At 59.4% G+C, this 27,312-nt stretch overlaps 1 long non-coding RNA gene across 1 annotated transcript; it reads right to left on the bottom strand.

Moving 5' to 3' along the window:
* Window positions 1-53: 53 nt before the first annotated feature.
* On the bottom strand, window positions 54-23,408 carry LOC116963632. Its single transcript, XR_004408311.2, has 4 exons — window positions 23,397-23,408; window positions 23,274-23,279; window positions 13,851-13,856; window positions 54-342 (listed from the first exon to the last, which is right to left on the bottom strand). It is a non-coding gene; the product is annotated as an uncharacterized LOC116963632 (long non-coding RNA).
* Between the last annotated feature and the right edge of the window lie 3,904 nt (window positions 23,409-27,312).

Genomic DNA, 27,312 nt, shown 5'->3' with positions numbered 1-27,312 from the left:
AAGGCCTGACACATCCTGGGCTTGTCATTGGGTTTGTCCTTTTAGTTTAGCCACAGACAGTGTTCTATCTCCTTGGAGAAGGTTTAACTATAAATGTACACGCGTGTTCATTTTTTTGCTGTGTTTTGCTTCCCGGCTGCTGCTGTCAGTCCTCTGGCTGCAGCGCGAGGCTTGACAGCGAAGAGGGGCAGGACGTGTCTTTGCCACAGCTCCTGCCCCCGGCCTCCACGTCCGCCCACGCCGGAGCTGCAGCTTGGCTTTCGCACTGGGACCAGGAGCTGCTCGCTTCTCAGGGTCTCTCTGGTCCCCCCAGGGAGGCGGGGGGTGCCTGCTGCTGGTTCACTGTGATGGTGCTGGGGAGGCAGCGGGGCCAACGGGCTGCTCCGCGCTGGCCCTCGAGTGCCGGCCCTGGCCATGCCACCTCAGGCAGGTGATGCCCTGCACGCTGGAGCTGGAGAATGGAGAAAGCCCTCTCTTTCCTCAGGAACATGTTTGTGTTTTCCCTCCGAGCTGAAGACCTGTGCCCAAGCCCCCCTGGAGCTGGCCCTTCCTCTAGCAAAAGTGTTGTGCAGTAGCAGGGCTCTGTCCGCAGGAGATGGGGTCTGACAGGGTACATGTTTAGCAACCCTCCTACTGGGTTACTCCCCATCCCTGATCAGCCAGTCCTCTCCAGCACGCATGCACGCACGCTTGCGTTTTAATTTCTATCCCACCTGTAAATACGGGAGGAGCGTGGTGCTGCCCTGCGCTCCCCGTCCCCCCGCACCTGCAGGAGGAGCTGGCGGCTGCCACAATGTCTGATGGAGTCACTTTGGTTTTCTTTCTCTACCCAAATGAAATTAGGAGGTTGATTTCCTCACCCTTGTTATTTTTTCAAGGTCTTTCTAGGACCTGGAAATAAATTATTTCCTTGTCGTCTAGCCTGAGTCTTACTTGCTTATTTTGTCTTGTTTCATTTCCTCATGTGGTCCCATCAGCACCTTCCCGGAGGGACTGAGCTGGCTGCCCTGCCAGCAGGACAGGCCACGGCACAGCCCGGTGCGGCACGCTCCCTGCCGTGAGCCGAGCCGCCGGCCTCCCGCAGCACGTTCCCACTGGCAGGATGCTGCTTCTCTGTCTTCTTCCCGTTTTTCATTAAATACTCATCAGAAAAAGCTTCTTCAAGAGAAGGGTCAGGTTTTCTGTCTGAATTTCAAGGAAATTATGGAAAAATGTGCCCTTGGCTGTCTCCATCTCTTCAGGAGGAGAAGGTCGGGTTGCGTTTTGGGTTGCACGAGGTGCTGGGTGTGTGCTCCAGCCTGGCTGTGGTGCCCACTGGCCATGTCTGCTCCCAGCAGGAGCCACCCCAGCACGGGGGTCCAGGGTCTGAGCTGGTGCAGCTGGGCACAGGCTCCTCAGCGTGGTCCCTGAAGCCCTGTCCCCGTGGAAGAGCAGCAGGAGCTCGTCATGCAAGGGGGCTGTCTGTCCTTCGTCCTGACGAGCGACAGCAGAAAGAGCGAGAGCCAAACTGCACACCAAGCAACAAAAGAAAGTCTGATGATGCATCCTCATGATCTCCCTTTCTCAGCCAACAGAGTTCCTTAATGTTCTTTGAAAAGTTTGTCTTTAGTGTTGTTCTCTTGAAGTCACAGATAGCCTTGTAGCTGAGCCGATCACTCACAAGCATAGATCCTGGTCATGAACTTCTTCCCAGCATCAGTGCAGCTGGGCATTGTCAACAGGCTTTGTTACGGTGGCCCATTCTCACGTTGGTAATGGTAGCAGTGTTCAGTTAGTGGCTGCAGCAAAAAAATCCCCTTCATACTCGGTTTTAATACTGAAATTATGCAAATAAATGACACTCTAGCCTGACCGCAGATTAATCAGTTGCTGATGGTTTTCTGGATGGCAAGGGACCAGGGAATGATCAACATGCTAATGGCAAACAAGCACGAACGTCCCTGGGCCTGGGGAGCCTCGACAAGGCATGCGGCTGCGAATGCTCCGGCACCCATCGGAGCTGCGAGGGCTGGATGCGGCACAGGGCAGCTGGCCAGCACCGAGAGGGGACACGTGCACTCAGCTGTGGTGGCATCAGTGTAGGTCAGCAGATAGCATGGGCGGAATTTAAACCTCTCCAGAAAACAACTGTCATTTAAATAGCATCTTGCAGTCCTCACTACAAAACAGGCTTATTGATCCCCAAGGTCTTTAAGTGTTTCTGTATCCTTCACCATCCCCGTGCCTCCACTCCCATCCTGCTCCCTTGATTATTCACTAAATGTTATGGAAGAAGCATCTGGTGACCTTTGACAACAGCAGTTAGTGGGATGCTATAACAGAAGGGAGGAGTCTCGAGGCCAGAGACTTCTGAAGACACACAAGTTGTGCTGCCAAACCTCAATATACACACTACTCTTCACGGTTTCAGCGAGTGCCTCTATAGCTGCCAGCCTTGAGGAGGCCTTTCTGTGAGCATCATCATTAATTGCCCACCCACAGCAAGTGTGTCAGCACTGCACTCACAGCTGTGTGCTCCAGTAGTTCTGGACACATCAGCCAGTTGCTGTTTGCAGAGAGCTACTGGTGGTTGCTGTGTGTTTGCACCCCAGGTTTTCAGCCCAGGACCTTAGCAACAAGAACTCTCACGTTCCAGCTGCAGTCAGCACAGACATGTGTTCTCTTTGACTCCTGCTGTCCAACTTCAGGCACCCAAACAAGCAGCCTAGTTATCTTAGGACTCTGGGGATCAGGTGGACTGGATTGTCCTAGGAACTCCCCACTGACAGAGGAAGCACCTGCAGCTCGTGTGCTCCTAACAAAGGAGGTAACAAGTGCCTAGCATTGAATGTGATGAGCCTGGGCCACGCAGAAAAATTTTCTTCTTGGTATTGTGGATGAATGGAGGGCTCAAAGCAACAAATTGCCAGCCAGAACCAGGCCCTTAACTACAAAAGAGGAGGATTATTGAGAGCTCTGATTGCAGAAGCATCTGTGAAGATGCTTTAAGGGCTCCATGCCCCTTCAACACAGCCTCTTTTGAGGAATATTTTCTATAGTAACTTCTCTCTCTCTTCAGTAGTTGCACAGCAGCCTCTGGCTCCTTGCAGGGCAGGGCAAGGGCAGGCTGATCTCCATGCTTCTGCAGGAGAGGAAGCCAGCCCCTCTCTGCAGACTGGTGCCCTGTGACAGGACTGTCTCAGATCCAGGCTGGGCAAACCCCGGGGCTGAATTGCTGGTAAGTGTGGAGCGAAGATGCTCCTTCCAGGTCAGTTCTCTCACCTCAGAGGCAGCCCTGGGAGTGTGGAGCGTGCCGCGCCGTGGGCCAAGGGCTCCCGTCTTGTTAACGACGGGGCAGCGGGGCCCCGAGCAGGCAGCGCTGTAGGAGCCGAGCGGGTGTGTGCGGCGGTGACTGCTGCGTGCTCGGGACGCGGCGCGGCAGTCGGGATGTGGCCCCGCTGCACCCGGGGTGCTGATGCCTGCTGCTTGGGGGTTTCTCTGCCTGAAGGAAGTCTGCTGTAGCCAGCTGCTTTGCAGGAGCAGAGCACGGCAGCTCTAGTGCTGCTCTGTCCTGTGTTTTTGGTCAAAAGTGGCTGTGCCCTGGCTCCCGCCGTGCTCCACGTCCTTCCACAGGGCTCCTGGCAGCTGCGTGCAAGTCACTCCCTCAGCATCCCCTGCGAGGCTGAAGCACGACCCTCGCCACACGGGCTGCGGCCTGCGGCTGTCTGCTGGCAGGGCACAGTGACATTTGCCACTGTCACATTCTGGATGAGTCCTGCAAGGCTGGTGCCCCTGTGCTACGACGGCAGCTGGATGCTGCAGCTCTGCTCCCAGCCCAGCACTGAGACACTGCAGCGGTCACCTCTAACACCTTCGCTCTGAGCCACAGCGAGCTCCAGAAGGTAAGGTGTCCAAGCCTCCTCCAGAGAGTTACTTACAAAAGATGGATGCGATCTGCTGGGAGCATTAAGGGGAAATGAAAAAAGGGCAGTGATATCTGCACCCCCAGGAGAAAAATACATCTCTGGTAACTGAGAGCAAGCAAGGCCATGTAAGCCTCCACCTCCCACTCGCGTTGGTAATACGCTGCTCAGGAAGGTGTTTGCTTCTCCCCCCATATCCTCCAAGGAAGCTGCTATGTCACCAGAAAGCCGGCTCCTTTAACCACCTCTGCCACAGCTAATAGCACAGCTCCCTGCATCCTTTCACTTACCAAGGCCATGAGCTTCCTTGAAGGCAGGTATCAGATTCTCACTGCCCAGCATTTCCCAGTTTTGCATCTCTGTGCCCAGTGCGAAGACAGCGGTTGTGTCTTGTTAGGAGTTTCTTGCTGTGCTGCAGTGCTCCAGTTTGTGCTCTCCCCTTACTGCAGCTCTGCTGCCTCCCAGCCCAGCCTGGGAGCTTTTCCAACATCCCGGACGTGACCCAGGCTTGGGGTCTGCAGCAGCAGGTATTCCTCCCTGCTCCCTGGCAGGGATGGCAGCTGAGTTTCCAGGCAGCTGTCACAGCTACGTGTTGCCACAGCCAGAGAAGTTAGAAACAAAATCATTGACTTTTACTTGGCCATGAAATCTTGCTCCTGGGCAGTCAGAGCGTGCCGGGGCAGCACAGCGGAGAGCGGCCGTTCCTGCTTCCCACCCGGGATGCTGGTGCTGTGCAGAGTGGCCAGGCTGGCTGTCAGCCACTCACACATCCCGGCAGCCTGGGCTTTCTCCTGGCCTCCCGATCCTTTTCCAGACGAGCATGGATTTAATGACTGTTCTTCAAATTCTAAGGGAAAGACCTTGGGCTTTTCAAATCTGGATCCAACAGAGGTGGGCAGAGTCTGAAAGCAGCCGGGATACGCAGCCACTGTACCAACCCAGCAAAGCAGAACCAGGGGACCTCTGCACGGTAATTGCACAGCCCCAGCCTTACAAAGGGCCTTAGTCCAGCCTGCCCTCGCTGATGCTGGAACCCAGATGTGGGGGGTCAGCATCTGGCATTTATTGTCATGACACTGGGCAGCAAGGATGGGTAAAAATCGGAGCGGGAGCCAAGTGCCTCAGCATTTGCCTCTCCTGGGTTGTGCAGCGTGGCACACTGCCCCTCTGCCTCTTCTGCTGGTGCGTTTGCCAGGCATTTGTACTTAGGATGCCGAGCGGTTGTTCTTGGACATCCCTCATCCTTTGCCAGTGACAGCGAGTGTTTGTGGCTCGGGGATTGCTAACTGCCCTGTCCAGCTACACTGTGGTTTTGTGGACATATATTTTTCATCTGTTGCTATAGCTGCTGTAGAGGAGCTGCTCAGGTGAGCATGAATGAGTCCAGCTGTTCACTGGGGGAAGCAGACACCAGCCATTTCTAAGCAGAATGCATCCCCTTAGCTGGTGTTTTAACCATGGTAATTGGAGAAGTTTTAATCCCTCTTCTGCTGGGGGAAGCACGCATTTCTAACAGAAACAATCCACCCCAATTTATCCCCAGCTGAGTCAGCCTACACCAGCTTCCTCCATGGTCAGAAGTCACTCACCTTTAGCCAGGAACCAGGCAGTTGTTGAAATCCCTTCACATTGCACGCAAATTAGGCATTGAAAATACTCATTACGGCCAACATGACACGCCTTCATTATTCCAGAATAATTGTCTGGAAGGCTCAGCTCGCAGCACAAGCTTCACTTGGTGCAGAAATGTGATAAAAAGAAAACAGGAAGTGCAATCAATGCTTGTAATCCTTTTAAATAAAAAGGTACTTGCTAGTAGCTGCCAACATCTTTAAAAAGCTGTGATTTCCCTGGAGAGAGCCCTTATCAGCTATGACTGCATGTCATTCTGGCTGTCTGTCAATCCATCAGACTTCAGTGCCACTGACATTAAGAAGCCAGGCGTTAAGATTATCACATTTAGCCGTAATGTAGCACAGATTGTGTTGACATTTGGAAAGTATTCCACCACAGGAGCCATTTGACTTCAATACTTTCTTCCCAAAGAAAAAAGTGCTTTGAAATATTTTGAGGAGGGAGCCTGCTCTGCCTGCAGGTGCTGGATGGCCTTGCCACCCTGCCATCGTGGTGAGGAGGAGGAGGGTGATGCTCCAGGGGCGATGACCACGAGCAGGAGGGACCCCGGCGCTCGCCGTCGGTGTGGGGCGCAGGCGCTGGCTCCGAGGTGGCTGGAGGGTGGTGCAAAGCTGCCCTCCCTGCTTGTGGCTTTCTCTGGAGCCCTCCGAGCAGCCCTGCGGGGCCCCGCAGCCCGCGCGCAGCTCGCTTTGGAGGTCCGGCTCACAGAGCCCTGGCCCGCGGCGGGGGCTGCTTCGCCCAAATGCTGCCCTCCATCCCTTTGCTGCACGGTGGGCGAAGCACGCTCGTACTCCCACGAGCTGAGGAGCCGTGCTCGGGGCAGCTGCGGTGCGGGACCTGCTTTGCTGGCAGGGACGAGCAGAGCAGCACCGTGGGCACGCACCACGGGGACAGGGGCTCCCTCCCTCCTCCTGGGAGGGCCGCAGCTCTTCCTGCAGCTGAGAAGGGGATGTTCCAGGCCATGTGCTGGGAGGAGGCTAGGCCACAGAAACAATGGTAAATGACCTGAAATGAACTGATTAATCTCTTTCAATAACTGTGAAACCATTTTCCAGAAAAAGTTAATCTACTCTAAATGGCTCTGGTGCTTTTCCTGGGCTCCAATCAATACGTGGTCGCTTGCTTTTCATGTGTAATTCACAGTAATTGCAAAAGAGCATTTTCTGAAGAAAATTACATTCTGCAAGCAGAAATGCAAATTGACGCTAGGACCAATTAGCTCTAAATCCCAGAACGAGGCATACTGTCGGATGCACAGGTGAGCTGGAGATGCTGCAGCATCACAGCTCAGTGTCCTGGGTTCCTCTCCAGGAAGCCACTGGAGGTGCTGGGGCATGTTACGTCCATCCGGCTTGGTTGGGAGTCTCTGCTGCTTCCAGGTCCGGCTGCCAGGACCCTGGCCCGTGGACCCCTGGCCCACCAGCTGCAGAGAGACGGTGGCTGCAAGGTTAGGCAGAGACACATCCCTTTCCTGCCACCACAGCAACAGGCATTACTGGGACCCAGAAGCAGCCGTGCTCCCTGTCCAGGGCTGCACAGACCCAGCGCTGCCCCTGCACAGCAACACTCTCCCAGGGGCCACTGTGGTCCAGGATGGGCCTTTGTGTGCAGAGCTGAGGTAGCCCAGCCACAGCTCAGAGACCCAGGTCTGTCCTAGCCTCTTCATCTCCTGCTTAGGTTTGCATTTGCTGAGTTTTCCCCATCCTTGCCCAGCCTGATAGCCCATGCCCACACAACTGGCTCCCCCAGGGCTGAGGAGGCCTGGCAAGGGGCAGACAGGGAGGTGGGCGGGTGGACAGACAGAGCTCCCCCAAGGCGGCCCAACGTGGGGTGCTGAGGTCCTGCCCTGCCTCAAGCCATGGCGGCCTGATGGGAGGACAGGCACCTCCTTCTAAGGAGTTCATTGCTTTTCCGTCATCCGCTGTAAAACCGGAGCATCATTTTCCAGGATGTCATTTTAATTCTAGTGGGAAAGCTTATTACTTGTGATTTACCCATAAAAAAGCCTGGCGACTTATGACTGTGTGTCTGTGGGCTTGCCCATCAATCCATCACGGGGGCTGTGGGCAGGCTTTCTGCAGGGCAGGGGCAGCACGATATAGGGACTGAGGTGAGCATGCCACTGTGATTGACATGCTGCTTTCACCATCCGTAAAGCCTCTGACATATTCCTTTTGGCTCAGTGCAGATCTGCACTGCTGAGCTCCAGCACAAATGTCATTAAAACATGTTCTACCCAGGGTACCTATAAATAATTGAGGCAGCAGGTCTGCACTAAGCTCTGTGCTGCAGCTTTCTGCTCCTCCAGTGAGGGGGCCCAGGAGGATGACCTCTTCTCCCATTTACCATCTTTGAAATGAAGGGGTGCCGGGTGCTTTGTCCCCACACTCATTTCTCTGCCATACCCCCCAGGCCATGCAGGGAGCTCCCAGGGCCTGGGGGTCCAGTGTGCTCCCTGCAGAAAGGGGGGGCACAGGCCGGTCAGGCTCCAGACCCTGCCCTGAAGGGCAGCCAGATGGAGGGTGAGGCAGAACACCCTGAGTGGTGGCTGGCTCCTGCCCCAGGCACTGCTGCGCGTGGATGGGTGGGGAGTGCCTGGCACCCAGGCAGAGGGGTCCCGTGGTCTCAGCGACCCAGGCCTCTTGGGGTTGGCAGCCCCAGCCCCTGCGCTGTCGCAGCCTGCGGATCCCAGCTGCTGATGCCCACCGTTTGCCCAGTCTGCAAGGTTCCCAGAGATGCCCAGGGCAGTACCTGCAGGTCTCTGCACCGACATGTGACCTGCACCGGTGTTGGTGTACGGTAAATACCAGCTAAAATCACTTAATGCACTCGGTGCATTTCCATTGCAGTCACTAAATATATGTGAACTTCACAAGCCTGGCAGGGAAATTCACGGCTGGGAACATTTGCCTGCTGTGGACTTGGCAGTGCCTAATAGGAAGCAATTGGTCTGTGAGCACAGCTTTCCTTGCCTGGCCGAGGCTGGCGGGAGCAGCCCAACTCTGCATGAGACCCCCCAGGCTGCTGGCACTGTGGGACAGGGCAGTGCCTGCCACCCATCCCGTTCATGGGACAGAGCACCCTGGCCCTTCTGCATGTCCTGGCACAAAGGGCAAGTGCTGCCCTTGATCCGGGCTCCTGCAGGCCAGCAGGCACGGGCCGCGGGCTGGCAGATGAACTTGCAGTCAAGGCAGCGGCGTGGGACACCAGCAGACTGCTCAGCCCCTGTGAGCAGGGGTGTGTCTCTGGTGAGGGGGGGCGAGCGCATGCCGTCAGCATCAGCCCCCCCACACACCTCCCATCACGCAGGTGCTGGCTCCCTCTGTGCCCACGAGCAAGTTGCTTCTTTTCTCCTTTCTCATAACAGCCACCAGCTCCCCCGTGTCAGTGGGAGTCATTAGCAAGCATCACGTTGGGAACATGCAGTATAAATACTGAGTGCTAATATCACCGCCCCGCGGTGCCGGCAGCAGTAATCCCGGCGTGACGCCATCCCCCCAGCAGCCCATGCCCTGACGCCCCTCGGCTCCGCCAGCCCGCAGGGAGGCTTCTGCCAGGTGCCTTGCGGCTCCCGGGGGTTCAGGTGAGCACCGGGGGGTTCAGGTGAGCACCCGTGCGAGAGCCACGTCGCGGCCACAAGCGGAGGCGAGCGTGGGGCACACCCCTGTTGCCCAGCACGCAGGTGCGCACGGAGCCATAGCAAGGGGTCCCGGTGATGGAGGAACACCCGCCTGCGCCAGCAGCAGACCCGCACCGCCGTGTCCTGGGCCAGGCTGGCAGCACGGGGAAGCAGGGCTGAGCGTGGTGTCCTGCCCCCCCGTCCCCCCGTCCCCCCGCACACGCCGGCACAGCCGTGGGCACGTGTGGACGCAGGTGCTCTTGGCTGCGTGTGGAGGCGTGCAGCCATGCAGAAGCACGTGTGCGCTGAGGCACAGACTCTACACTGTGCAGCGTGCATATGCCCTGACAGATCATGAAGGTATATTAAATAGCAGCTGTCGGGCTCTTTCTGAGCACAGCGGTAACACAGTTGGGACCATTGTGATGTCTTCTTAATTTAAACTCATGTTGTCTTTCAGCCACGTGCTAATGAGGGCTAATGGGGAGATCAGCTCGCTGTTTGCCAGCGTCGCTGTGTGCTTTGCCATGGCCCTGGCACTCCTGCAACCCAGCTGTCCTCGCTAGCTGGTGTCTTCCCCTGCCCTGCTGCTCCAGTGGGGAGGGGGCTCGGGGTCTTCTCCCCAGGGAGTGAGCTACAGATCACTGTGTCAAAAACTGCTCCACCGAGCCGTTTTCTCCGACCACGGAGCAGCAGGACTCATTTGCGGAGTTAAGCCTCCTTGGGCTGTTCGCGGGCAGCCCCCGTGGGCTCTGGGGCTCCCTTGTACGGCAGCATCCGCAGCCCCAAGAGCCCTGATCGGCCGCTGTGGCTGGGACGCCCGTGGTGCTGCCATGGCCCCTCCTGCCCCTGGAGCCCAGGACAGTCACACCCTGGGGACCTCCCCACAGAGAAGGGGCAGCCGAATGCTCGTGCAGCCCATGTCAGCCCCTCGCACTGCCCCACCGTGCCTCAGGGTCTGCTGGGGCACAGCCGTCTCTGGTAACTGGAGGAGCAGTAGCTCAGGCTGGTTCGGTCATGGCTCAGTAACTTTTTGTCACCTATGTGCCTGTCCTGGCTTGCGTAGCTGTGGCGCTGGTGCTCGGGGATGGAGCAGCTCTGCGTGGGAAACTGCGGCTTCACAGGGCTGCTGTAGGCTTCACAGGAAGGATGGAGCTCTGGGAGAAACCCCAGGAGCCCACCGTCCCTCTCCCTGCCTGTCCTGTGCTCCAGGGATGTCTGCTGTCCCCTCTCCACAGCCATGGGTGCTGAGCACACAGCAAGACCTTGTCCCAGGGGCTGCGGGAGGGACCCGGCTGGAGCTGGGCAGCCCGATGGGTGCCCGTGCTGGCCAGCGGGAGTGGGAACGGGGCGCTAGAAGCTCAGTGGTGGCAGCATCCTGGGAGCTGCTTCTCTCAGCCAAGTCTCCCCAGCCCTGTGTTTCACTAATCCACAGCTTTATCGGGATTAATGAAGGATGCAACAAATGTATAGGCGAGGCAAAGCAAGCAGCAGAAAGACAGAGACAGTGAATGACAGCAGGTGAGGGGGAAGATAAGGCAGTGTATTGTGCAGACCCTGGGAGCAGCACAAGGCCACGTGTGCACTCACCGGGCAGGGCTGCACACGAGCAATGTGCACTCCCTGTGTACACTCACATACCCGCACAGACACGCAGCAACCCTCGTGTTTGCTCACCATCATGTCTCTCTGCAGACAGGCATAAAGAAAAGGAGAGGTAGTCTTACCAGAGATCAGCCATCAGTGTTTTAAAAAAGCAATTGAATAATAACACAGCCACTTACGCCATAGTTGCATACTTGCTTAATAAAAAATTACGGCTGTTCAAAGCCCAATCATTAATTACCTAGCATATTTTCTTTTAACTCTCTCCTTTTTTATTACAGACTAAGCTGTTTTCCTGCTTATTCAGCAAAAACTCCTCACTATTCCACCAGGACAAGACGTGCAATAAATATGTACTTATTAAGTGTGCATTACAACTACACAAGCTGGGAGAAGTAATAACAGGCCCAACATAAAGCTGAAGTATTTATGCATGTACCTAGGGCCACTTTAGCTATTTATTTTCACAAAGAAATTAAATTAGATAGTTTGATAGGTCTCAGAGTGATTATGGTAGGAATTTACACTGGGCCCAGCCTGTGAGATGGAGATGTGTGTGAAGGAACAAGCTTGCTCTGCGGCCGGGCTGTGTCCGTCCGGTCCAGCAGCGTGTGCAGGGCAGGACCCTCTGCCCGGGCAGCGCGCTCCTCGCAGCAGCACGATGCCCCTCAGCACCCGGCTGGCCTGGCCTGCCTCCCGCGCCTGGCATCCCGCGGGGACACCGGACGGACAGGATGCGGCCCCACGCACGCTTACCGCTGGGACCACACCGCAGCACTGCCTGGGAAACACGCAACTTGGAGAAAAGCTCTTGGGCTATGGAAGAGGAGCAAGATTTCTCGGCAAAAATTGCCCTTTAGAACCATTTTCGCTTGGAAGGATCACAGCGTGTTTGTGAGTTTGTGACGCTCGTTCTTTAAAAATGCGATGAGACCGAAGGCGCAGCGCCTGCCCCGGACGGGATGCGGGGAGGATGCGCCGGGCAGGGCCCCGGGGGCGCAGCCGGAGCCGCCCCCCCGCCCGCCCGCTGCGGCAGAGCCGCCGGGCCCAACCAGCCATCACCGCCCCGCAGGAGGCCCAGCAATTAGCGAGCTACCTGATTAGCGCTGATTGCGCGCCCCGCCGCCCCCCCGGGCCCGGCACTGCCTGCGGTGCTGCCGGCTCTGCCCCGCCGCGACCCCGCACCGGCCCCGGCGGCGACCCCGGGGTGCAGCGGGGGGCACCGAGCCCGGGGGCCACCGAGCCCGGGGGCCACCCGCTGGCGCACTCGGGGCCAGGCTGCCTGTAGCCCCCCCGCTTTCCAGGGACCGGCTTCCCCTTGCACCTGTCCCCTTCGTGCTTCGTGTCCCTCTGTGCCTGTCCTGCAGGTTCCTGATGTCTCTGAGTTATTAAAGATGGGATTTTTAAATAGCACAGAGGATGTGCAAGTTTTAGCGATGTCAGCACGGGGGAGTGACAGGGAGCTGCTGGGATCCAGCCCAGCCCCTCCAGTGGGTGTCCTTTAGTGACAATTGATAACCCGGCACCTCGCTCCCTTAGCGCTCCCTAGCTCATCACCTTGCAGTAGCACAGTGGGCACCCCAGGCCCCATCCTGCTGGTCCCCCAGACTCAAGTGCTGTCTGCTCTGCTCCTCCCTTTGCACAATTCTATCTGATCAAAAGGAAACATTGGCAAGGTGCTTTCCAGGGAGGCAGAGGCATCTCTTGGAGGTGCCCTGCGCCTGCCCGTCTGCACATCACGCGGCATGGCCGTGTCTGGTCACCCTGTGCCCTCCAGCAACTGCTTCCAGGGGGGGCTCATAGGGACCAGCAGCTTCTAGGCAGGGGAGGTGGTGTTTGCTGGCAGAGGGCGTGAAGGAAAACTGCTTCTGCCGGGTGCACAGCTGGGGTGGGAGGCAAGTGGGCTGAGCAGTGGGGCTGACCGTGGGATGTGCTGGCTTGCCAAGAGGAGTGTAAGAACTGCCACTCTCTGGTGAAATGGGAGGGAGCACAGCTCAGCAATTACAGCACAATTAGCTCAAACAGCAGGTTGATTGTAAATTGCAGCTCTGTGCCAGCTACAAGTACGGAGCGAATGGCAGGCGGGAGCTCTCCTGCAGCCCTGCTGTCTCTGCTCGGGGCCTGAGCCAAGCTGGAGGTGTAGGGCCACGGCCCCCAACATCCCCCGTGGGGTCTCCTGGCACGTGGGCCCGCTCCCCCAGCCCATCAGGCTGCTGTGGATACAGCAGAGGTGGTGAGGAGCCCCGTGGGCTTGCTGTGGCACCGTTCCTCTGCGGGAGGGCTGCCAGGAGCAGCTCTGCGGGCACCCGGCACAGCTGCCGTGGCAGGCATTGCTGGCCCTTCCTGGGGCCGCAGGGGCTGGAAGCCACGCTGCCTGACTGGGAGCACTCTGGGTGCCCTGGGCTGCCTGACTGGGAGCACTCTGGGTGCCCGGCAGAGCTCCTGGGCAGCCCCCACTCCCTTCTGGGGCTCTGGGGCTTGGCCCACGGTGCCAGGACTGCTGCTGGCTCCAGGCCCCGGGATGAGTGGTGCCACAAAATGCCTCGGTCATGGAGCCCCAAACCAGGTTTCCAGGGTGCAGCAGCCTTGCTGGAAAGCTGGTAGATGTAACGCTCCTCCTGTACTCAGTCTGGGGAGCAGGAGGGGGGGGAGAGCACCTCACAGTGACAGAACCCCCTCTGCACCGTGCCTGTGGTGGCAGGGAGGGACGGGGCTCAGTGTCAGCTCACCGTGCAGGAGCTGCCACAGCTGAGCAGAGGAGCTGTGAGTGTTTTGCTGCCAAGGGGATGAGTGGCAATTAACATTTGCTCTTTTCTTGGGAATGACCCTGCCTCAAAGCAGCCTGTTCCATGCCGCCATACCAGGCAGCTGCGGGTCTGCAGGGCGCTGATGCTGATCTGCCTGGAGTGAACAGGACAGGCACAGCCAGGTAACGGGGAGGGGACCCTGGGGTGAGTTGTCCTTTGTGCACAAGCAGGCGCCCACCTGGGTCCCTGTGCAGAGTGGGTGGCAGCCTGGCTGCTCCGTCCCGTGGTGGGGATGTGGCAGGGCTCCTGCACAGCCCTGGGGTGGGACAGGATTCTGGGGACCCCGCACTGGAGCCTCACGTGCTTGGATGTGCTGGGGGGGACCCATGGCACAGGTGCAGGTGGGCACAGCACTGCCCACGGGGCCTGTAGCAGACCCTGTCCCCAGGGACGGCACCCCTCTGAGGGGTGGCTGGGATGCTGCTCCCAGCCGGCTTTGGGGGCAGTGATGCCCTCAGCGGGGTGTCCCTTGGGCTCTGTTCCACAGATTGTGCTGGTGGTGGGGCCAGCACACATGGAGCCTCATGCTCAGCAGGAATCAGCAGACGGTCACCAAGTCTGTGCTGGGGAGGGGCAGGAGGGGCCCCTGTACCCCGGCTGTCCCTTCTGCGTGGCATGCAGAGGGGCCTGGGGCTGGCGGAGGGCAGCGCCAGTCAGCCTGCTGAGGCTGATGCCTTTCATCTCCGAGTTACTGGCTCGTGTCAGGGCAGAGCTGGAAATGTCAGGGACTGCTGCAGGGTGACCGTGCAGAGTGGCAGATGGTCAATGATGGATTTGTCACTTCAGATTCAGGCGGTTTTTAAATATTCAGCAGAATCGGAGGTGACAGCTCATGGCAGCAGGCAAAATTTCTGTATGTCTCAGTAAGACCTCCTGGCCCCCTGGGAGGGGGAGCACAGCAGGACAAACCCTGGCACCTGGAGGCAGTGGTTGGGGACAGCGCAGCCTGGGACTGCGTCGCCCTTGGCCGGGGCTCTCTGTGCTCCCTGTTGCTGGTGACCCGGTGCCTCTGTGGGCGCGAGGCCGGTGCTGTGCCTGCCCTGGCTGCTCCCTGTGAGCCGGAGCATCCACACATCACCCGCGCTGCCCGTGGCCACCACGCTTTGTGAGCACCAGTGGGCCTGGGTGTGTCTCAAGGGCTCTGCGGCTCTCGCCGGCTCCGTGCAGGGGTTGGCACACCCCAGCACTTTGGCGATGGCCACGGCAGCCACATCCTGAGGAGAGGTCCAGCGAGCAGCAGTGTGCAGGAAGCCCGGAGGGATGGGGGGAGGCCAGCGATGCTGAGGGTGCGGGCAGAGCCAGCCGTGGGCTCGGCTGGGCGTGCAGAGTAGTCTGGTTGGCTGGGAAGAGAGCTGCAGCATGGCACAGCCCGCAGAGCCACCCTCCGGAGAGACAAGCCTCCCCAGAGGGAATCTGGCGTGGGTCAGAGCACGCATTGATGCTCTGCAAATTCACAGCGGCAGCAGCGTTAAGGCAGGAGCCGGCACTACCACGGTGCTGTGCAGCAGTCAGCAGGGCTGCTCGGGAGGCAGCAAGGAGCAGGCTGTCAAGAGAGGTTCTCCTTCCAGAGCTGCTTGGAGCATGCCCTGATCCCACTGATGGTTATGGGGGAGCAGTCACCAGCCGCTTCTCCTCTGAGCTTAGAAGAGCCCAGCAGCACACACTGTCATGCAAAGCTAGCTTTGTGCCTGGCCAGGGTCCTTGTGCGGTGTGGGGAAGGATGTAGCTCTGCAGAGGGACATACAAGCCAGCATAGGAAATGTGTCTTGTCTCAGGAGAAGATCCAGGACAGAGCATGGGCCCTGGCTGATCCGAGGGACATGAGGCTTCCCCTCCCTGGGGAGATGCGTGACTACACCTGCACCACAGATGCCAGCAAGGGAGGGAAGCAGTGAGGTCAATGCACTAAGGAACACGCTGGCCTCTGGGGGCAGACGTATTAGTCACTCTGCATCCCATGTGCCTGCTGCCTAGCAGACAGCTCCTGCTCATGCCAACTTGATTGGCTTGGCTGTCCTCATGCCACAGCTCATCAGGCGGAGACCCTGACTGCAGGGCCCCGCCGACCGTGCACGTTTTCATCAAACTGTGCTAACAGTGCAAGTCCTTCTCCAGCGCTCACGCGTGCCAAGTGTACCACGGCGCCTGCCCGGTGCAGCCTGGCCAGGGGAGGTGAGTGGCGGTGGGCGGCATGCTCTCCCTGTCCCTCCTCTGCTGCCGGCGGGTCCATGGTGCCTGGGGCTCGTGGGGCCCTGGGGGGGACACTGCCACTGCGGTGGCTGAAGGCTGGTGCCACGAGTGTCCCCCAACCAGGCAGGACTGTGCTTGCTGGCTGGGCAGGTACAGGGCACAGGGGGGTCGGCATCCCCGTGGGCAGCACTGGCTGTGACACAGCCTGGCCTGGCCAGCCCCAGCAGGACTCTCCCTGCCTGCCAGCTCAGTCCAGGAAGGACACACGCCTGTCCTTGTCCTCAGCGGGCTGGGTTCAAGCTTTGTCTGCTGCTTGGTACTGAGCAGCCTTCCCAGGAGCCTGGCTGCGTTCTCTGTGTAACCGTGGCAGCTGACCTCCACCAGCCCCTGCTTGTGGCATGCTGCAAGGAGACCTTGCTGAGCAGCACCCGCCGTGCCGGGGACTGATGAAGAAGGGCAGTAGCCTCCCTGCCTCCACCCCGGTGCGGGCCAGCACGCACCCTTGCCATGCGGAGCTGCCAGCTGGGCTGACCCACGACCCCCTGGGGTGGGCTGTGCTGTGTGGGGCCTGCCCCATCCTGCAGAACTGTCGCCCCGTGCACCATGCAGCAGGCTGCCCCAGCAAGGCAATGCTGACAACCCAGCCAGCCTGGCCCGGGGATTGCCGGGGCCCGGGGGAGCAGCTCAGGTTGGGAGAGATGGGATGGGCAGTGCACTGCCAAGCCTGCCAGACCCAGCTCTGCTGCCAGGGGTGTAACTGCAGCCCCTTCCTACCGCTGCTTCCCTGCCAGGAGAATGATAGACAGTCAGTGATTAATGCTAGAGTAAAGCCAAAGCCAGTGGTACCAGCCCTTCCCTCCAGCTCCAACACTGAGAGCGCCCTACAGCAGCGCCGCAGCCTAAACCAGTAACTCCCCAGGAGCCAGCGTGTTCACAGACCACCCCAAATGCACCCCAACTGTCTGCAGCACTGCGCAGTTTTGCAGAGCTGACTCCTCTTCATTACTGTTGCCTGTTGTCAACAGCTTGTTCCTGGCTTCTGCACAGTCTGCGTGATCGCTGCAGCTTCCAGCAGGGCCAGTTCCCTGCAGCCCAGCCCAGTGCCAAACTCTCTTCCTCCGTTAGGTTCTTCTCCGATCAGCAAGCAGAAGGCAACTTGCTGGCCAAACTCTCCTGGAAGATCTGAGCTTGGCTCTGGCTCTAGCCCGCGCTTACAGCAATTTAATATCAGCAGCAGGAAGGGATGGAGAATTAATTTTGGTTGATGCCACCCCTTCAGGCCACACCTGCGGGTGCACAAGTAGTGCTGCGCACAGCGTGCTGGCTCCCTCCTTCCTCTGCTCTCACAGCTGCTTGAATTTCCTCACCCTGCCTTCATCACTCCTTGAATTAACTGTTTCTCAGCCATCGAACACTGAAAGAACTGCAGTTTGCCCAACAGGCTTTTCCCTTCTGTTGATGGAAAAAGCATGAAGCTCTCACTGAAACCAGAGGCTGTAGATCAAGGGCAGCAGCAGCAGCAGCATCAGGCAGCCCCTGGCTCTGAAGAGGCTGTGCAGGACTTGCCAGCAGAGCTGGGGTGCTTGTTGTTAACCATCCACTCCAGGGCCCCCGCAGTGCTGAGGGATGCAAGAGGACATTGCTGTGGGACTCTCGCTCGGCTGCAGTCAAGGCTTTACCGCAGAACGGCTGGCCAGTGGTGTGCCCTGCCTGCACACGTCAGCATCCCTCGGGGGAGGATTGAGCGGCCAGGGATGCCTCCAGAGCCCCTTCGGGCAGGCTGAGCTCACCGGCGGGGGTGGCCCCACGCAGCAGCAGTGTCACACCAGCATCCCACCACACGCTGTGTCCCCCCCCTCCAAGAGGCAGCACAGGATGTGCCCCAGCCCAGGGCCAGGGGTGGTAGGGTTGGGGACGGGATGGGGGTTGCTGCCTGAGGCAGTGGGGCTGAGCACTCACCCCACAGAGGGGCACATGGCTCCGGCTGGCTCTGAAGAGGTTAAATCTTTCTAATCACTCAATAAGACCTTCTCTAAGAATTTATCTACTTTCTGCCTTCCAAGAACATATGGATAAAATCCCCCTGAGCGGGTCTTACATTTATAGCATCTATTACTGAGATCAAGGTTAATCCAGAGTAATCTAATGGGGTGAAAAGGACTTTATATAAATCTGTTTAAATCTACAGGACATGATAGCGTGACAAGGCCATCAGAAAACATGTGCACCATGGCTGGGGCAGGGAGAGGTGCCAGAGTTGCTTGGGGGATGCGCAAGAGATAGTTGGCTCATCAAGCACCCGCATCTCCGTGGCACAGCGGGGCAGAGTCGGGCGGCCGGCATTGCTGGGATGTGGCTTGCTGGGCCAGAGCCATGCTGGCTGCCCTGGTGTGCCGCCGCTGCTGCTGCCTTCAGATAGATTTAGTGGCTCTGTCCCTGCTGCGATGTTGTGCCCTGGGACAGGGAGGACGTACATGCTCTTTCCACTAAGTTATGTGCTGTCCCTGGTAGGTGTAATTTATCTGCACTTAGAGAGAGGGGATGTTCATCTGGGAGAGACATAAGGTGAACTTCACATGGCTCCCTGTGCTGCGGCCGCATCCTGCACATGTGCCCCGTGCTGAGGACCGGCACTCTGCTGGGCCCAGTGCCTGCAGCTTCGCGCATGGGGTGTTGCCAGGCAGGGTGAGCAGAAGGACTTCCCATGCCAGGATGTCACGCTCTGGTCCTTACTGCACCCCGCATCCCCCACGGCCAGGCCAGCATGCCCTCTCTGCTCCCCCGGCCCCCCCCGCTGCCCCCGCTCCCCCTGCTCCTGCTGCCCCCCATCCCACCGCTGCTGAGCTCGCTCGGGCTGCTCCCCGTGCGAGTCCTGCAGTGCCCGCACCCAGCGCCGGGGCACCCGGCACCCGCGGATGCGTTGAGCCCCGGCTGGCGCAGCGCCGGCGGGCTCAGCCCCACACAGTGCTGCCGGCCGGGGCCAGCGAGGCACGGGGAGAGTCCCCTGGGCGCAGGAGGCCAAATAAGACGCTCTCCAGAGCATGGCGTGTCGTTTTGTATCTGCTCAGACGGAGACTGAGTTATCCAGGTCCCTGAGTCCCAGACCCGCCAGAAGACAGTATCTCAGCTAAACGATGCAAAAATGATTTAATGGAGGGAACTAATCAAGGAATCCAAGAGAGACTGCTCACCAAGGGCTGATGCAAGATTCAATTAAACTACAGCCTTTGTGGGCTCACCATTTTAATTTTCCACAAATTAGCTTAAAAAAGGTATGGAAATGAAGATATTAGATTTTTTTTTTTTTTTAAGTCAAAAGGAAGAACCCTTTGAGGATTATATTAGCTATTTCGCTTTAACAAACATCATTTCTATACTCATTTTCTTGTTTTAATGTCAGCTGTTGAGATGCTGTTTCCATTTCAGCACGAGCGTCAGTGTTTCGAGAACAAGATGGGGAAGGCTGTTAACTCTCCAGGAGCAAGCCCTGCAGCCCGGCTGCCGCAGCCCCCCTGGCCCCACACTGTCCTGCAGCGCTGCAGCAAGGGGGAACGCTGCGGCATGAGCAGAGCTGCTTGTCCCCTCCTGGGGCAGATGGGTGACGATATGGGAGCTCTTGCTGTGCTTCAAGAGGAAGCTTCGGCACCCGGCTCTGCTGACCACCACAGCACCCATCCTGCTTGGGACCTGCAGAGGAAACCCGTCCTCGCAAATGCTGTCCCCGATGTGTGGCTGCGTCCCCAGGGGCTCCAGGCGGGCAGCCCCCTGGTTCGTTAGCAGCAGCCGGCCCTGCCCCACGGTAGCAGTGGAGATGTCTGCCCACGCAGCACAAGGGCAAAGCCCTGCTCCGTCCCTGCCCGCGCCTGACCTGCTGGGCAGAGGCTGGTGGTGTGTGAGCCCGGCGCTGGGGCAGGACGGGGCTGCGGCAGCTCGGCTCCCTCCCGTGTCTCCTGTAACTTCACCTGCTCTTGCCCTCAGGCACGTGGAGATAAACACTGAGCAACAGTGTTCGGTGTCAGCTGTGATTTGTCTTCTGCGAGAGTGTGTCTTGTGCTAAGGATCTCCCGTGAATAATAAAATCTCCTGTCATGGTCGTGCCTCCCCTGGCATCCGCTGGCCTGGCACAGCGTCCTCGCCCTGCGCAGAGCAGCACAGCTCTTTGCACCAGCTCCTGCTCCGCCGGGCAGCTCCAGCACCAGCTCGGCTGGAGGCTGCTCTCTGGCAGGAATGGTGCCCGGAAAGCGGCAGGGCTGGTGGCTGGTTCACTCCAAGGAGCTGTGTTCCTGTCCCCGGGCTCACTGCTCGTCAGCGGGAAATGAGTCGCTGCAGCATCACTCGCCAGCGTGGGGGCTCAGGCAGGACCGCGGTGGGTCTGGCACAGCCACCCCGGGCTGGATCACGGCTCCGGGCACACACCGCAGTGCTCAGAAGCATCACCCACATCGCCCACAGGCCCCAGCTCCCTGCCCATCCTCTCCCAGGGTGGGGATGGCTCCTGCTCCCCGTCTCCTCCTGCTGCTGCCTGCACCTCTGGCACTGCCCGTCCGGGTCCCGCACTCACCAGCCCCTCCTGCTCGCACCCTCCCACCCTGCGACGTCCTCTCCCAGGCCCCCCCTCGCCCCACGGCAGCAGCATCTGGCTCCTGGGTGACCTTCAGCTTGCAGCTCCTGGAAGCGCCTCCCTGCCCCCTTCCTCCGCTCCTCGAGCTGGAAGGGAGCGTCATTTGTCACTGTCTCTTTTAAAAGGTCCAATCTCTTCCGCGGGGTCACCTGGCTGCTCTGCCAGCAGCTCCTCGAGCTGGCACGGCTCTGCTGCAGCCACTGCAGCTGCCAGCCCGGGACGCGTCATCCCTGTCCCCTCGTCCTTGGGGTCCTGCCACGGTCCCCCTCTCCCCATGGGCAGGGGTGGCTGCAGCCCCCACCGCGCCCCGCAGCCCGTGGCCAGGGCCCAGGGCACCCCCCCCCCTCCATCAGCCCTGGAGAGGGGCAGCAGAGCCGGGCTGCAGCCCCTGGCCAAGGGCAAGGGTGGCTGCCGGGGCCGTGGGGGCCTCTCCTCGCCACCCTCTGGGAGATTCTCCCGGAGCAGCAGGTTGTACAGTCCCAGCTTCGCTGCAGCACGGGTCTGGTGTGGACCTGGCGTGGATCTGGTGACGGAGGCTGTGGCCAGGACTCTACCACTCTGATCCCCCCCCGCCGCACACACTGAATGGAGCTCAATGCAGAATTAATTTGTCATATTGACACTGATCGTTTATTACGGAACAGAGTGGAGCCCATTCATTTGAACAGAAAACATTTCATCTTATCTCCTGCCTTTTCATGCCTCAGCTCTCACTCTTTAACCTTGGACAACGAGACATTCATAATTTCCTTACTGGCTCTATGGCTCCTTTAGATAAGAAACTTATTTTTTAATCTTTCTTTCTATTGAATTTTAAACATGTTCCATTACAAAACCTGATGCACATAACAACATATTTCGCCCAGCGTTAATGTGGCCACGTTGTGCTACAGCCCCAGCTCTGATTCAGGCTCCCGGCCCTGCTGTGCCCCACGGGGTCTGAGGGCTGGGGACCAGTGCTGCTCTCCCAAATGGGAAAAATGGCCCGGGAAGCGCATGCTCCGGGAACCAGTGTGCATGGGGGTGCAGGGCTGGGGGGCTGCGGGGGCCCGTGCCCGCAATTGCAGCCCCATGGGGCAGGTGAGAGCGGGCAGCCAGAACCCCCCACGAGAGGAAGATGCTGTCACCGGCTGAGTGGTTTCAGTGGTTTCCATTTGGTGTAACACGGGCTGAGCTTGGGGCAGTATTTGCTGTCCAGGGACAGTCGTCGGGGAGCTGCTGCATGACTGGGAGCCTTTGCAGCCCCATGCATGAGCCCCGCTGCAGCCCTGAGCACAGCAGCGCAGGGTCTGTCTCAGCCTGGGGCCACATGCAGCTGCAGAGGGACCGATCGCATCTCCAGTCCATGTAACCACTGCTCCGACAGCAAATAGCCCCGTCAGGGCCCCTACAAGGAGAGGCCACGATTGCTTTCCGTGTGCAGGAGAGCCACATAGATAAGGCTTTCACCTCCAAGGCTCTGCTGAAAAATTAGGGATGGGAGGTGGGAGGGAGCAAATTGAGATAAATGAGTATGCTACATGGCATCCTGCCCACAGGATGCTGAAATAAAAAATCAGTAAATAAAAAATCACCAGTCTTTATCTGGTCAGAGCCCGAATGGGCTGTGTGATAACTATAACGGATGAGCCTGCCGTGAGGGCCTCGAGAGGGACCCGCCGTCCCTCGCCGCCGCGTGGGAAGGCACCTGCAGGGCTCTGCTGGGGAAACGGCTGCGGCGGGGCGAGGGGCCAGGGGGCTCCGCTGCGGCCGCCGGTCCCGTCCTGCGAGCGCACCGCGCCGGCTGCCGTGCTGGGCCCAGGCGGCCCTGGGAAGGGCTCGGCTCCTTCCTCAGCATGAAATGCACTTTTCCAAGTCGTCCTTCACAGCGAGGGAAAAGGCAGATCAGATGCCGAATTAGCCTGCGAGAGCCGTGTTCCCGTCTCTCTTATCTAACTCACTGTAACAAGCTCTTTGCATTTATTCTACCAAATGTGCTGCAGAATTGCGTTACAGCTCATGGCTGCGAGCCATCTGTGGAGAGAAATCCAGTTATACCTTGTATAATAAGTTCCTGACAATCTTACAGAGGACTCCGGGTCATAAAAGTCTCCCAGTTTTATCGCCAGTAACAGACACGGAGAGAAATTAAGTTGTCTTATCAAATTTAGATAATATATATCCCTCTGGAGTGGAAGGTTTCTGATGGATCTTTTACAGTATTAGAACATTTAGAGGGGTGAACAGAAATGCACAGTGAGGGTGGGAGAGGACCGGGGAGCAGAATGCCCCGGAGGCAGCCAGGGAGCAGGAGTCCAGTAGCCACTGGCCAGAGATGGGCCCTGGGGAGCCCTTGAAATGTGAGAGGAGGCGAAGGCTGTTTGCAGGCAGGAGCCGTGCTGAGACTTGGGCTCGCCTGCCTTGCTTACCTTGAGCGCTTGCCTGCCATCTATTTATGAAAGCAATATCATCCAGCAGTCCTGATACGCAGACTCCTTCGCTGCTGCCTCCTGTGCTAGTCGTTGCGGGAAGAAGGAGCCGTGGGACGTTTGCTGAGGTTCTATGCCCTGGGGTCTGCTAAAGTCAGCAGCCAAGCCCCGCAGGGAGGCTGGGTACAGGGCGTCTCTACGGTGTCCCCTCCATCCCTGGGGTGCACCGGGTGCCCTGCAGCTGCCCCACCGCAGGCAGGCACAGCGAAACGGCCAGCGCGGGGGAGGAGAGTGCCCAGTGCTGGGAAGGGTCCGGCTCCTGCAGCCTTTGCAGGGCTTGTCAGCGCACAGTCACGTCCCAGCTGGGCTCTCCCTGCCGCTGCTGGTCGGGAAAGGAGCTCTGCTCTGCTCAGGCAGTAAGTTTAAACTCCCTGGAGAAGGGTGTCCTGCTGATGCCATCGCCCAGGGCTTGGCCGGGTCCCTGACCCCCGGCTCCGGTGCGAAGGCTCCTGCGGCCGGGTGTGCAGGATGGGGACGTTCGCTGCCTCGCCTGGCCCACAGCCCCACAGCCGATGCTCCCTCCCGGGGGTTGCGGCTGCCCACGGAGACTGTGCTGGTGGCATAGGAGGGCTGGGATCCTCTGTGCACCTGCTCTCTGTTCAATATTTAGTTTTCTGTGAAAGCAGAGCGCAGTAGTCATGGTAATGAAGCGGGCAGGCCCAGCATTGCTGGCGTGCCATTTATTAAGAGCTGTGCAGTCTCAGGCACTGGGGATGCAGATGCATGCCTCCCCTGAGATCCCTGTGCTAATAAAAAAATGAATCCTCACTTACTGATCTCTGTATTTTTAAAGACCGGTTACTCTGTCTTTTCCTTTTTATTCACTTTTAAAAAATCTATCTTGCCCTTCAGTGCAGAATTATCTGTTTAGTACCATCGTTACTTTAATCACAATTAGCTTTCCCACTCCATTAATAAGACTCTAAATGGTGCTAGATCATGGGAATGGGCCTTCACAGCCATCGCAGCGTTCTGTGGGCTCTGATGCCCAGGGTTTGTTCTCCTGCTGGAGCCGGTGGTTGGTGCCCCCCATGCCATGCATTCCGCCCTGTCCCCTCCGTCTGCGGGAGGTGCTGAGCCCCACGGCCGGCCGGGCTCCAGGGATGGCCAGGCACTGGTCGTGCTCCCCTGGCAGGCTGCACGGCTGGGCTGGAGCCGCTCCCACTCATTGCGGCGGGAGCAGAGAGGCTGGGAATTAGGATTTAACCAGAAGAGTGGGTCAAGAGCCTGCCTTGCCTCCCCACATCTTTTCTTTAGAGCATTTGGTGAACAATGCATGCAGAAGGCTTTTTATTTTTGTGTAGAAACGTGTGTCTAATGAATTAGCCACGGATTGGAGCCTAACATGGGTAATTTACACTGAACATTGGCTCGCTCAGAATCATCCATCATTTTCTTACCACATTAAAACCGATGTCCCACCCTGGGAGTGCACGGCTGGTGCGGCCCCCCCCCCCCCAACTCCCTCCCAGCGCACCCCTCGGTACGGTGCCACCGCACACGTCCCCTCTGCGGATGGGGGGCTGGTGTGCCACAGGCCACGGTGGCTCCAGTCCGGCCCCTGGGCAGCTCCGTGGGCGATGGGCAGGGCCGTGCCCGGGACCCATCGGCACAGACGGGCGGATGCAAGGGTGGGCACAGGCTCCCCGTCGCGCAGCCTCTGGCCGTGGGGTGCTGGCAGGGTGCGGGGGGGAGGAGGATTTGCTGTGTCCCACGGGCTGCTCTGGTGGCCTGCGAGCAGGGCTGGGTGGAGCAGCAGGGTCCCAGGCAGCCGGCACGGCCCCCGGCACCCCCTGCCCAGGCGTGGGAGAGGCCACGGGGGGGCTGGCCACGGGAAGCAAAGCCCCTGCCCTGAGGCTGGGCAAGGAGCCCTGTCGTGTGCCGAGCCTCCCCAAAAGCAGAGACAGCTTTTCGGCTGCGTCCTCATGGTGCATGGAGCAACATGAGCCTAATTGTCCTGCCTGGGGACCAGCAGCAGACCCAGGGGAGGACGCTGGGGCTGGAGTGTGGAGCCATCTGCCGTGAGGCTGGCGGAGGGAGCTCGCCTGCGCAGCGCCGGTGGGGATGCGGCCGGGCTGGCATGTGGCCGTGCCTGGGGTGCAGCGGGGCAGCTCACCCGTCCTCAGCAGCATTGGGCTCCCTCCTCCTGCCCGCCGCTGCACGGACACCCACAGGGGACAACTGCGTGGGGGAATCGCCGGCGCAGACGTAATTGCTGAGATAACTGCTGATTGTGGAGTTTGCAAACATAAGATAGAGTAGCCGGGGTCAGTCATAATTGGTAAATATTTGTCTATCTAATCAAAAGGCCTTTTAATTAACAATTTTGTTCTTGCAACTGGTTTAATTTTTTTTAGGAACTTCTGCAGGAAGTCAATTAGACCCAACAGATGGCGAAGAACATCCCAGCATCAGCACATCCTGCCATCTGCCACCACTGGAGCGCGAGGCGGCCCTGCCAGACCCACGCGCCCCATGGCAGCCCCCTCCCCGGGACGGGGCAGCCGTGGACCCTCACCTCCACCGCAGCTCTGCGGGCAGGCGGGTTCCCCTCGGCAGGAGCCACGTGCGGCTGGTGCCACTGCAGGCACAGAGGGTGAGCGGAGGGGCCAGGGCTGCCCAAGCCGCACACGGGGGCTTTGGGGGGCTGCAGCTCTGCCCAGAGCGGCTTCACCTCTCCCCAGGCAGCTCTGGCGAGCCCCAGCCCCGAGGAGCATCAGGCAGAAGGGGAAGCTCTGTCTCTGATGTGCTCGGGGCGGCTCCTGGCAGCACCAGCAGCTGGCACAGCTCGGCGCAGGCATGGCATGCCCTGCGGACAGCTCTGGTCCCTCAGCCAGACACTGCAGCACGACGCCCCTGCCCTCGGCTCCCCACGGGGCTTCCCCACGCGTGCTCCCAGGTGGTCGATCCCTCTGAGGCTGGGGCAGAGCTGCCCAGCCTGCAGGGATGCAGGGCACTGCCATGCAGCTATACAGGGCACAAACCATGCTGGGACACAGGGCACAGGCTGCACGGGGACACAGGGCACAGGCTGCACGGGGACGCAGGGCACAGGCTGCACGGGGACACAGGGCACAGGCTGCATGGAGACGCAGGGCACAGGCTGCATGGGGACGCAGGGCACAGGCTGCACGGGGACACAGGGCACAGGCTGCATGGAGACGCAGGGCACAGGCTGCATGGGGACACAGGACACACACTGCATGGGGACGCAGGGCACAGGCTGCACGGGGACGCAGGGCACACGCTGTCCCACGTCCCCCCTGCCCTCCACCTCTGCAGGCAGGGCTGCATCTCCGCAGGTGAGCTGGCAGCGCCCGCACCGGCTGCTCTCCACAATCAGGAGATTGCTTTGCACAAGAGGCACCTGGCGCGTCTCTTCCTCAATCAGCTGCTCTTCACACCCAGCTCCGTGCCTCTCGCTGCTGATTGCCCTTTGTCTCCCGCAAGGCCACGCTTTGTGGCAGCGCTGGCAGCGGGGCTGTGGCACTCCCGTGGCAGGCACAGTGCTGCTCCCAGCACGGCTCTGCCCTCCTCTCCCCATGTTCCCTGTGTGCCCTGCAGCTCCCAGTGGGGGAATATGCTGGGGCTTTCCCAGCTCTGGGGCTTATCCCAGTGCAGGATGAAGGGGAGCCCCTGGGATGGGCTCTCTGCTGGGCGCTGGCTTTGGCCCCACACGGGTGCAGGCTCTGCTGCTCCTGCCCCGGTCCCTGCCCGTGGGAAGTTGGCCACAGAGCACGTGGCTGGCCGGGTCTCCGGGTCTGTCCGGTGGTCAGGCGTGGGGTAAGCAGACAGTCCCACAGCTGGCAGGGCAGGAGGAGATGCGGGCGAGCGGAGGGCTGGGCTGGGAGCCAGGCAGAGCACCCGTCCCTCGGGGCTGAGCCGGGAGCAGGGCAGGAGAGGCACGGCTGCCCTGAGCATCACTGCCCAGACACATCACTGGAATGTGTCCAAGGCACCAAGGAGCAAAGCACCTAAATCTCTCCTGCCAGGCCCTCCAGAGATGTCCCCCTTTATTCACAACTGCTTTTTAATTGCCTTTGTCAATTACAGCAAGATGGATCGGGTTCCTCCGGGAGGCAGTAATTAGCACGGGGATGAATGCCGAGGCAGCCAAGCTCCCTCTTCACACAGCAATGGTGATTTGTAAACCTGTCACCCAGGCACTGAGCTCCGCTCCCTCTCGCTGCCGTGCAGCCTCGCTGGGGCAGCCTGAACACCCTGCACGGCGCGGGGAGGCACCGCGGCTGCCCAGCACCCCCGGAGAGCAGCACCCGGGCACCCACCCCGCCTGTCCCTACAAAGAGCCTCGCTGTGCCCCCCCAGCGCGCAGGGCCCAGAGCTCGGCCCTGCAAGGGGGGGTCTCGGCAGCCAGCGCCCGGGTGCTGTGCACGCTGCCGATGGGAAGCAGCCGCCCGTGCGGGGCAGGGGGGTGAGGACTGGGCTTAGCATCAGGGCAGGCAGG

This window comes from Tyto alba, unplaced genomic scaffold, assembly GCF_018691265.1.
Source record: "Tyto alba isolate M040663 unplaced genomic scaffold, T.alba_DEE_v4.0 Super-Scaffold_33, whole genome shotgun sequence".
Classification (NCBI taxonomy): domain Eukaryota; kingdom Metazoa; phylum Chordata; class Aves; order Strigiformes; family Tytonidae; genus Tyto; species Tyto alba.
This window is presented reverse-complemented; position numbering and strand designations above follow the sequence as displayed.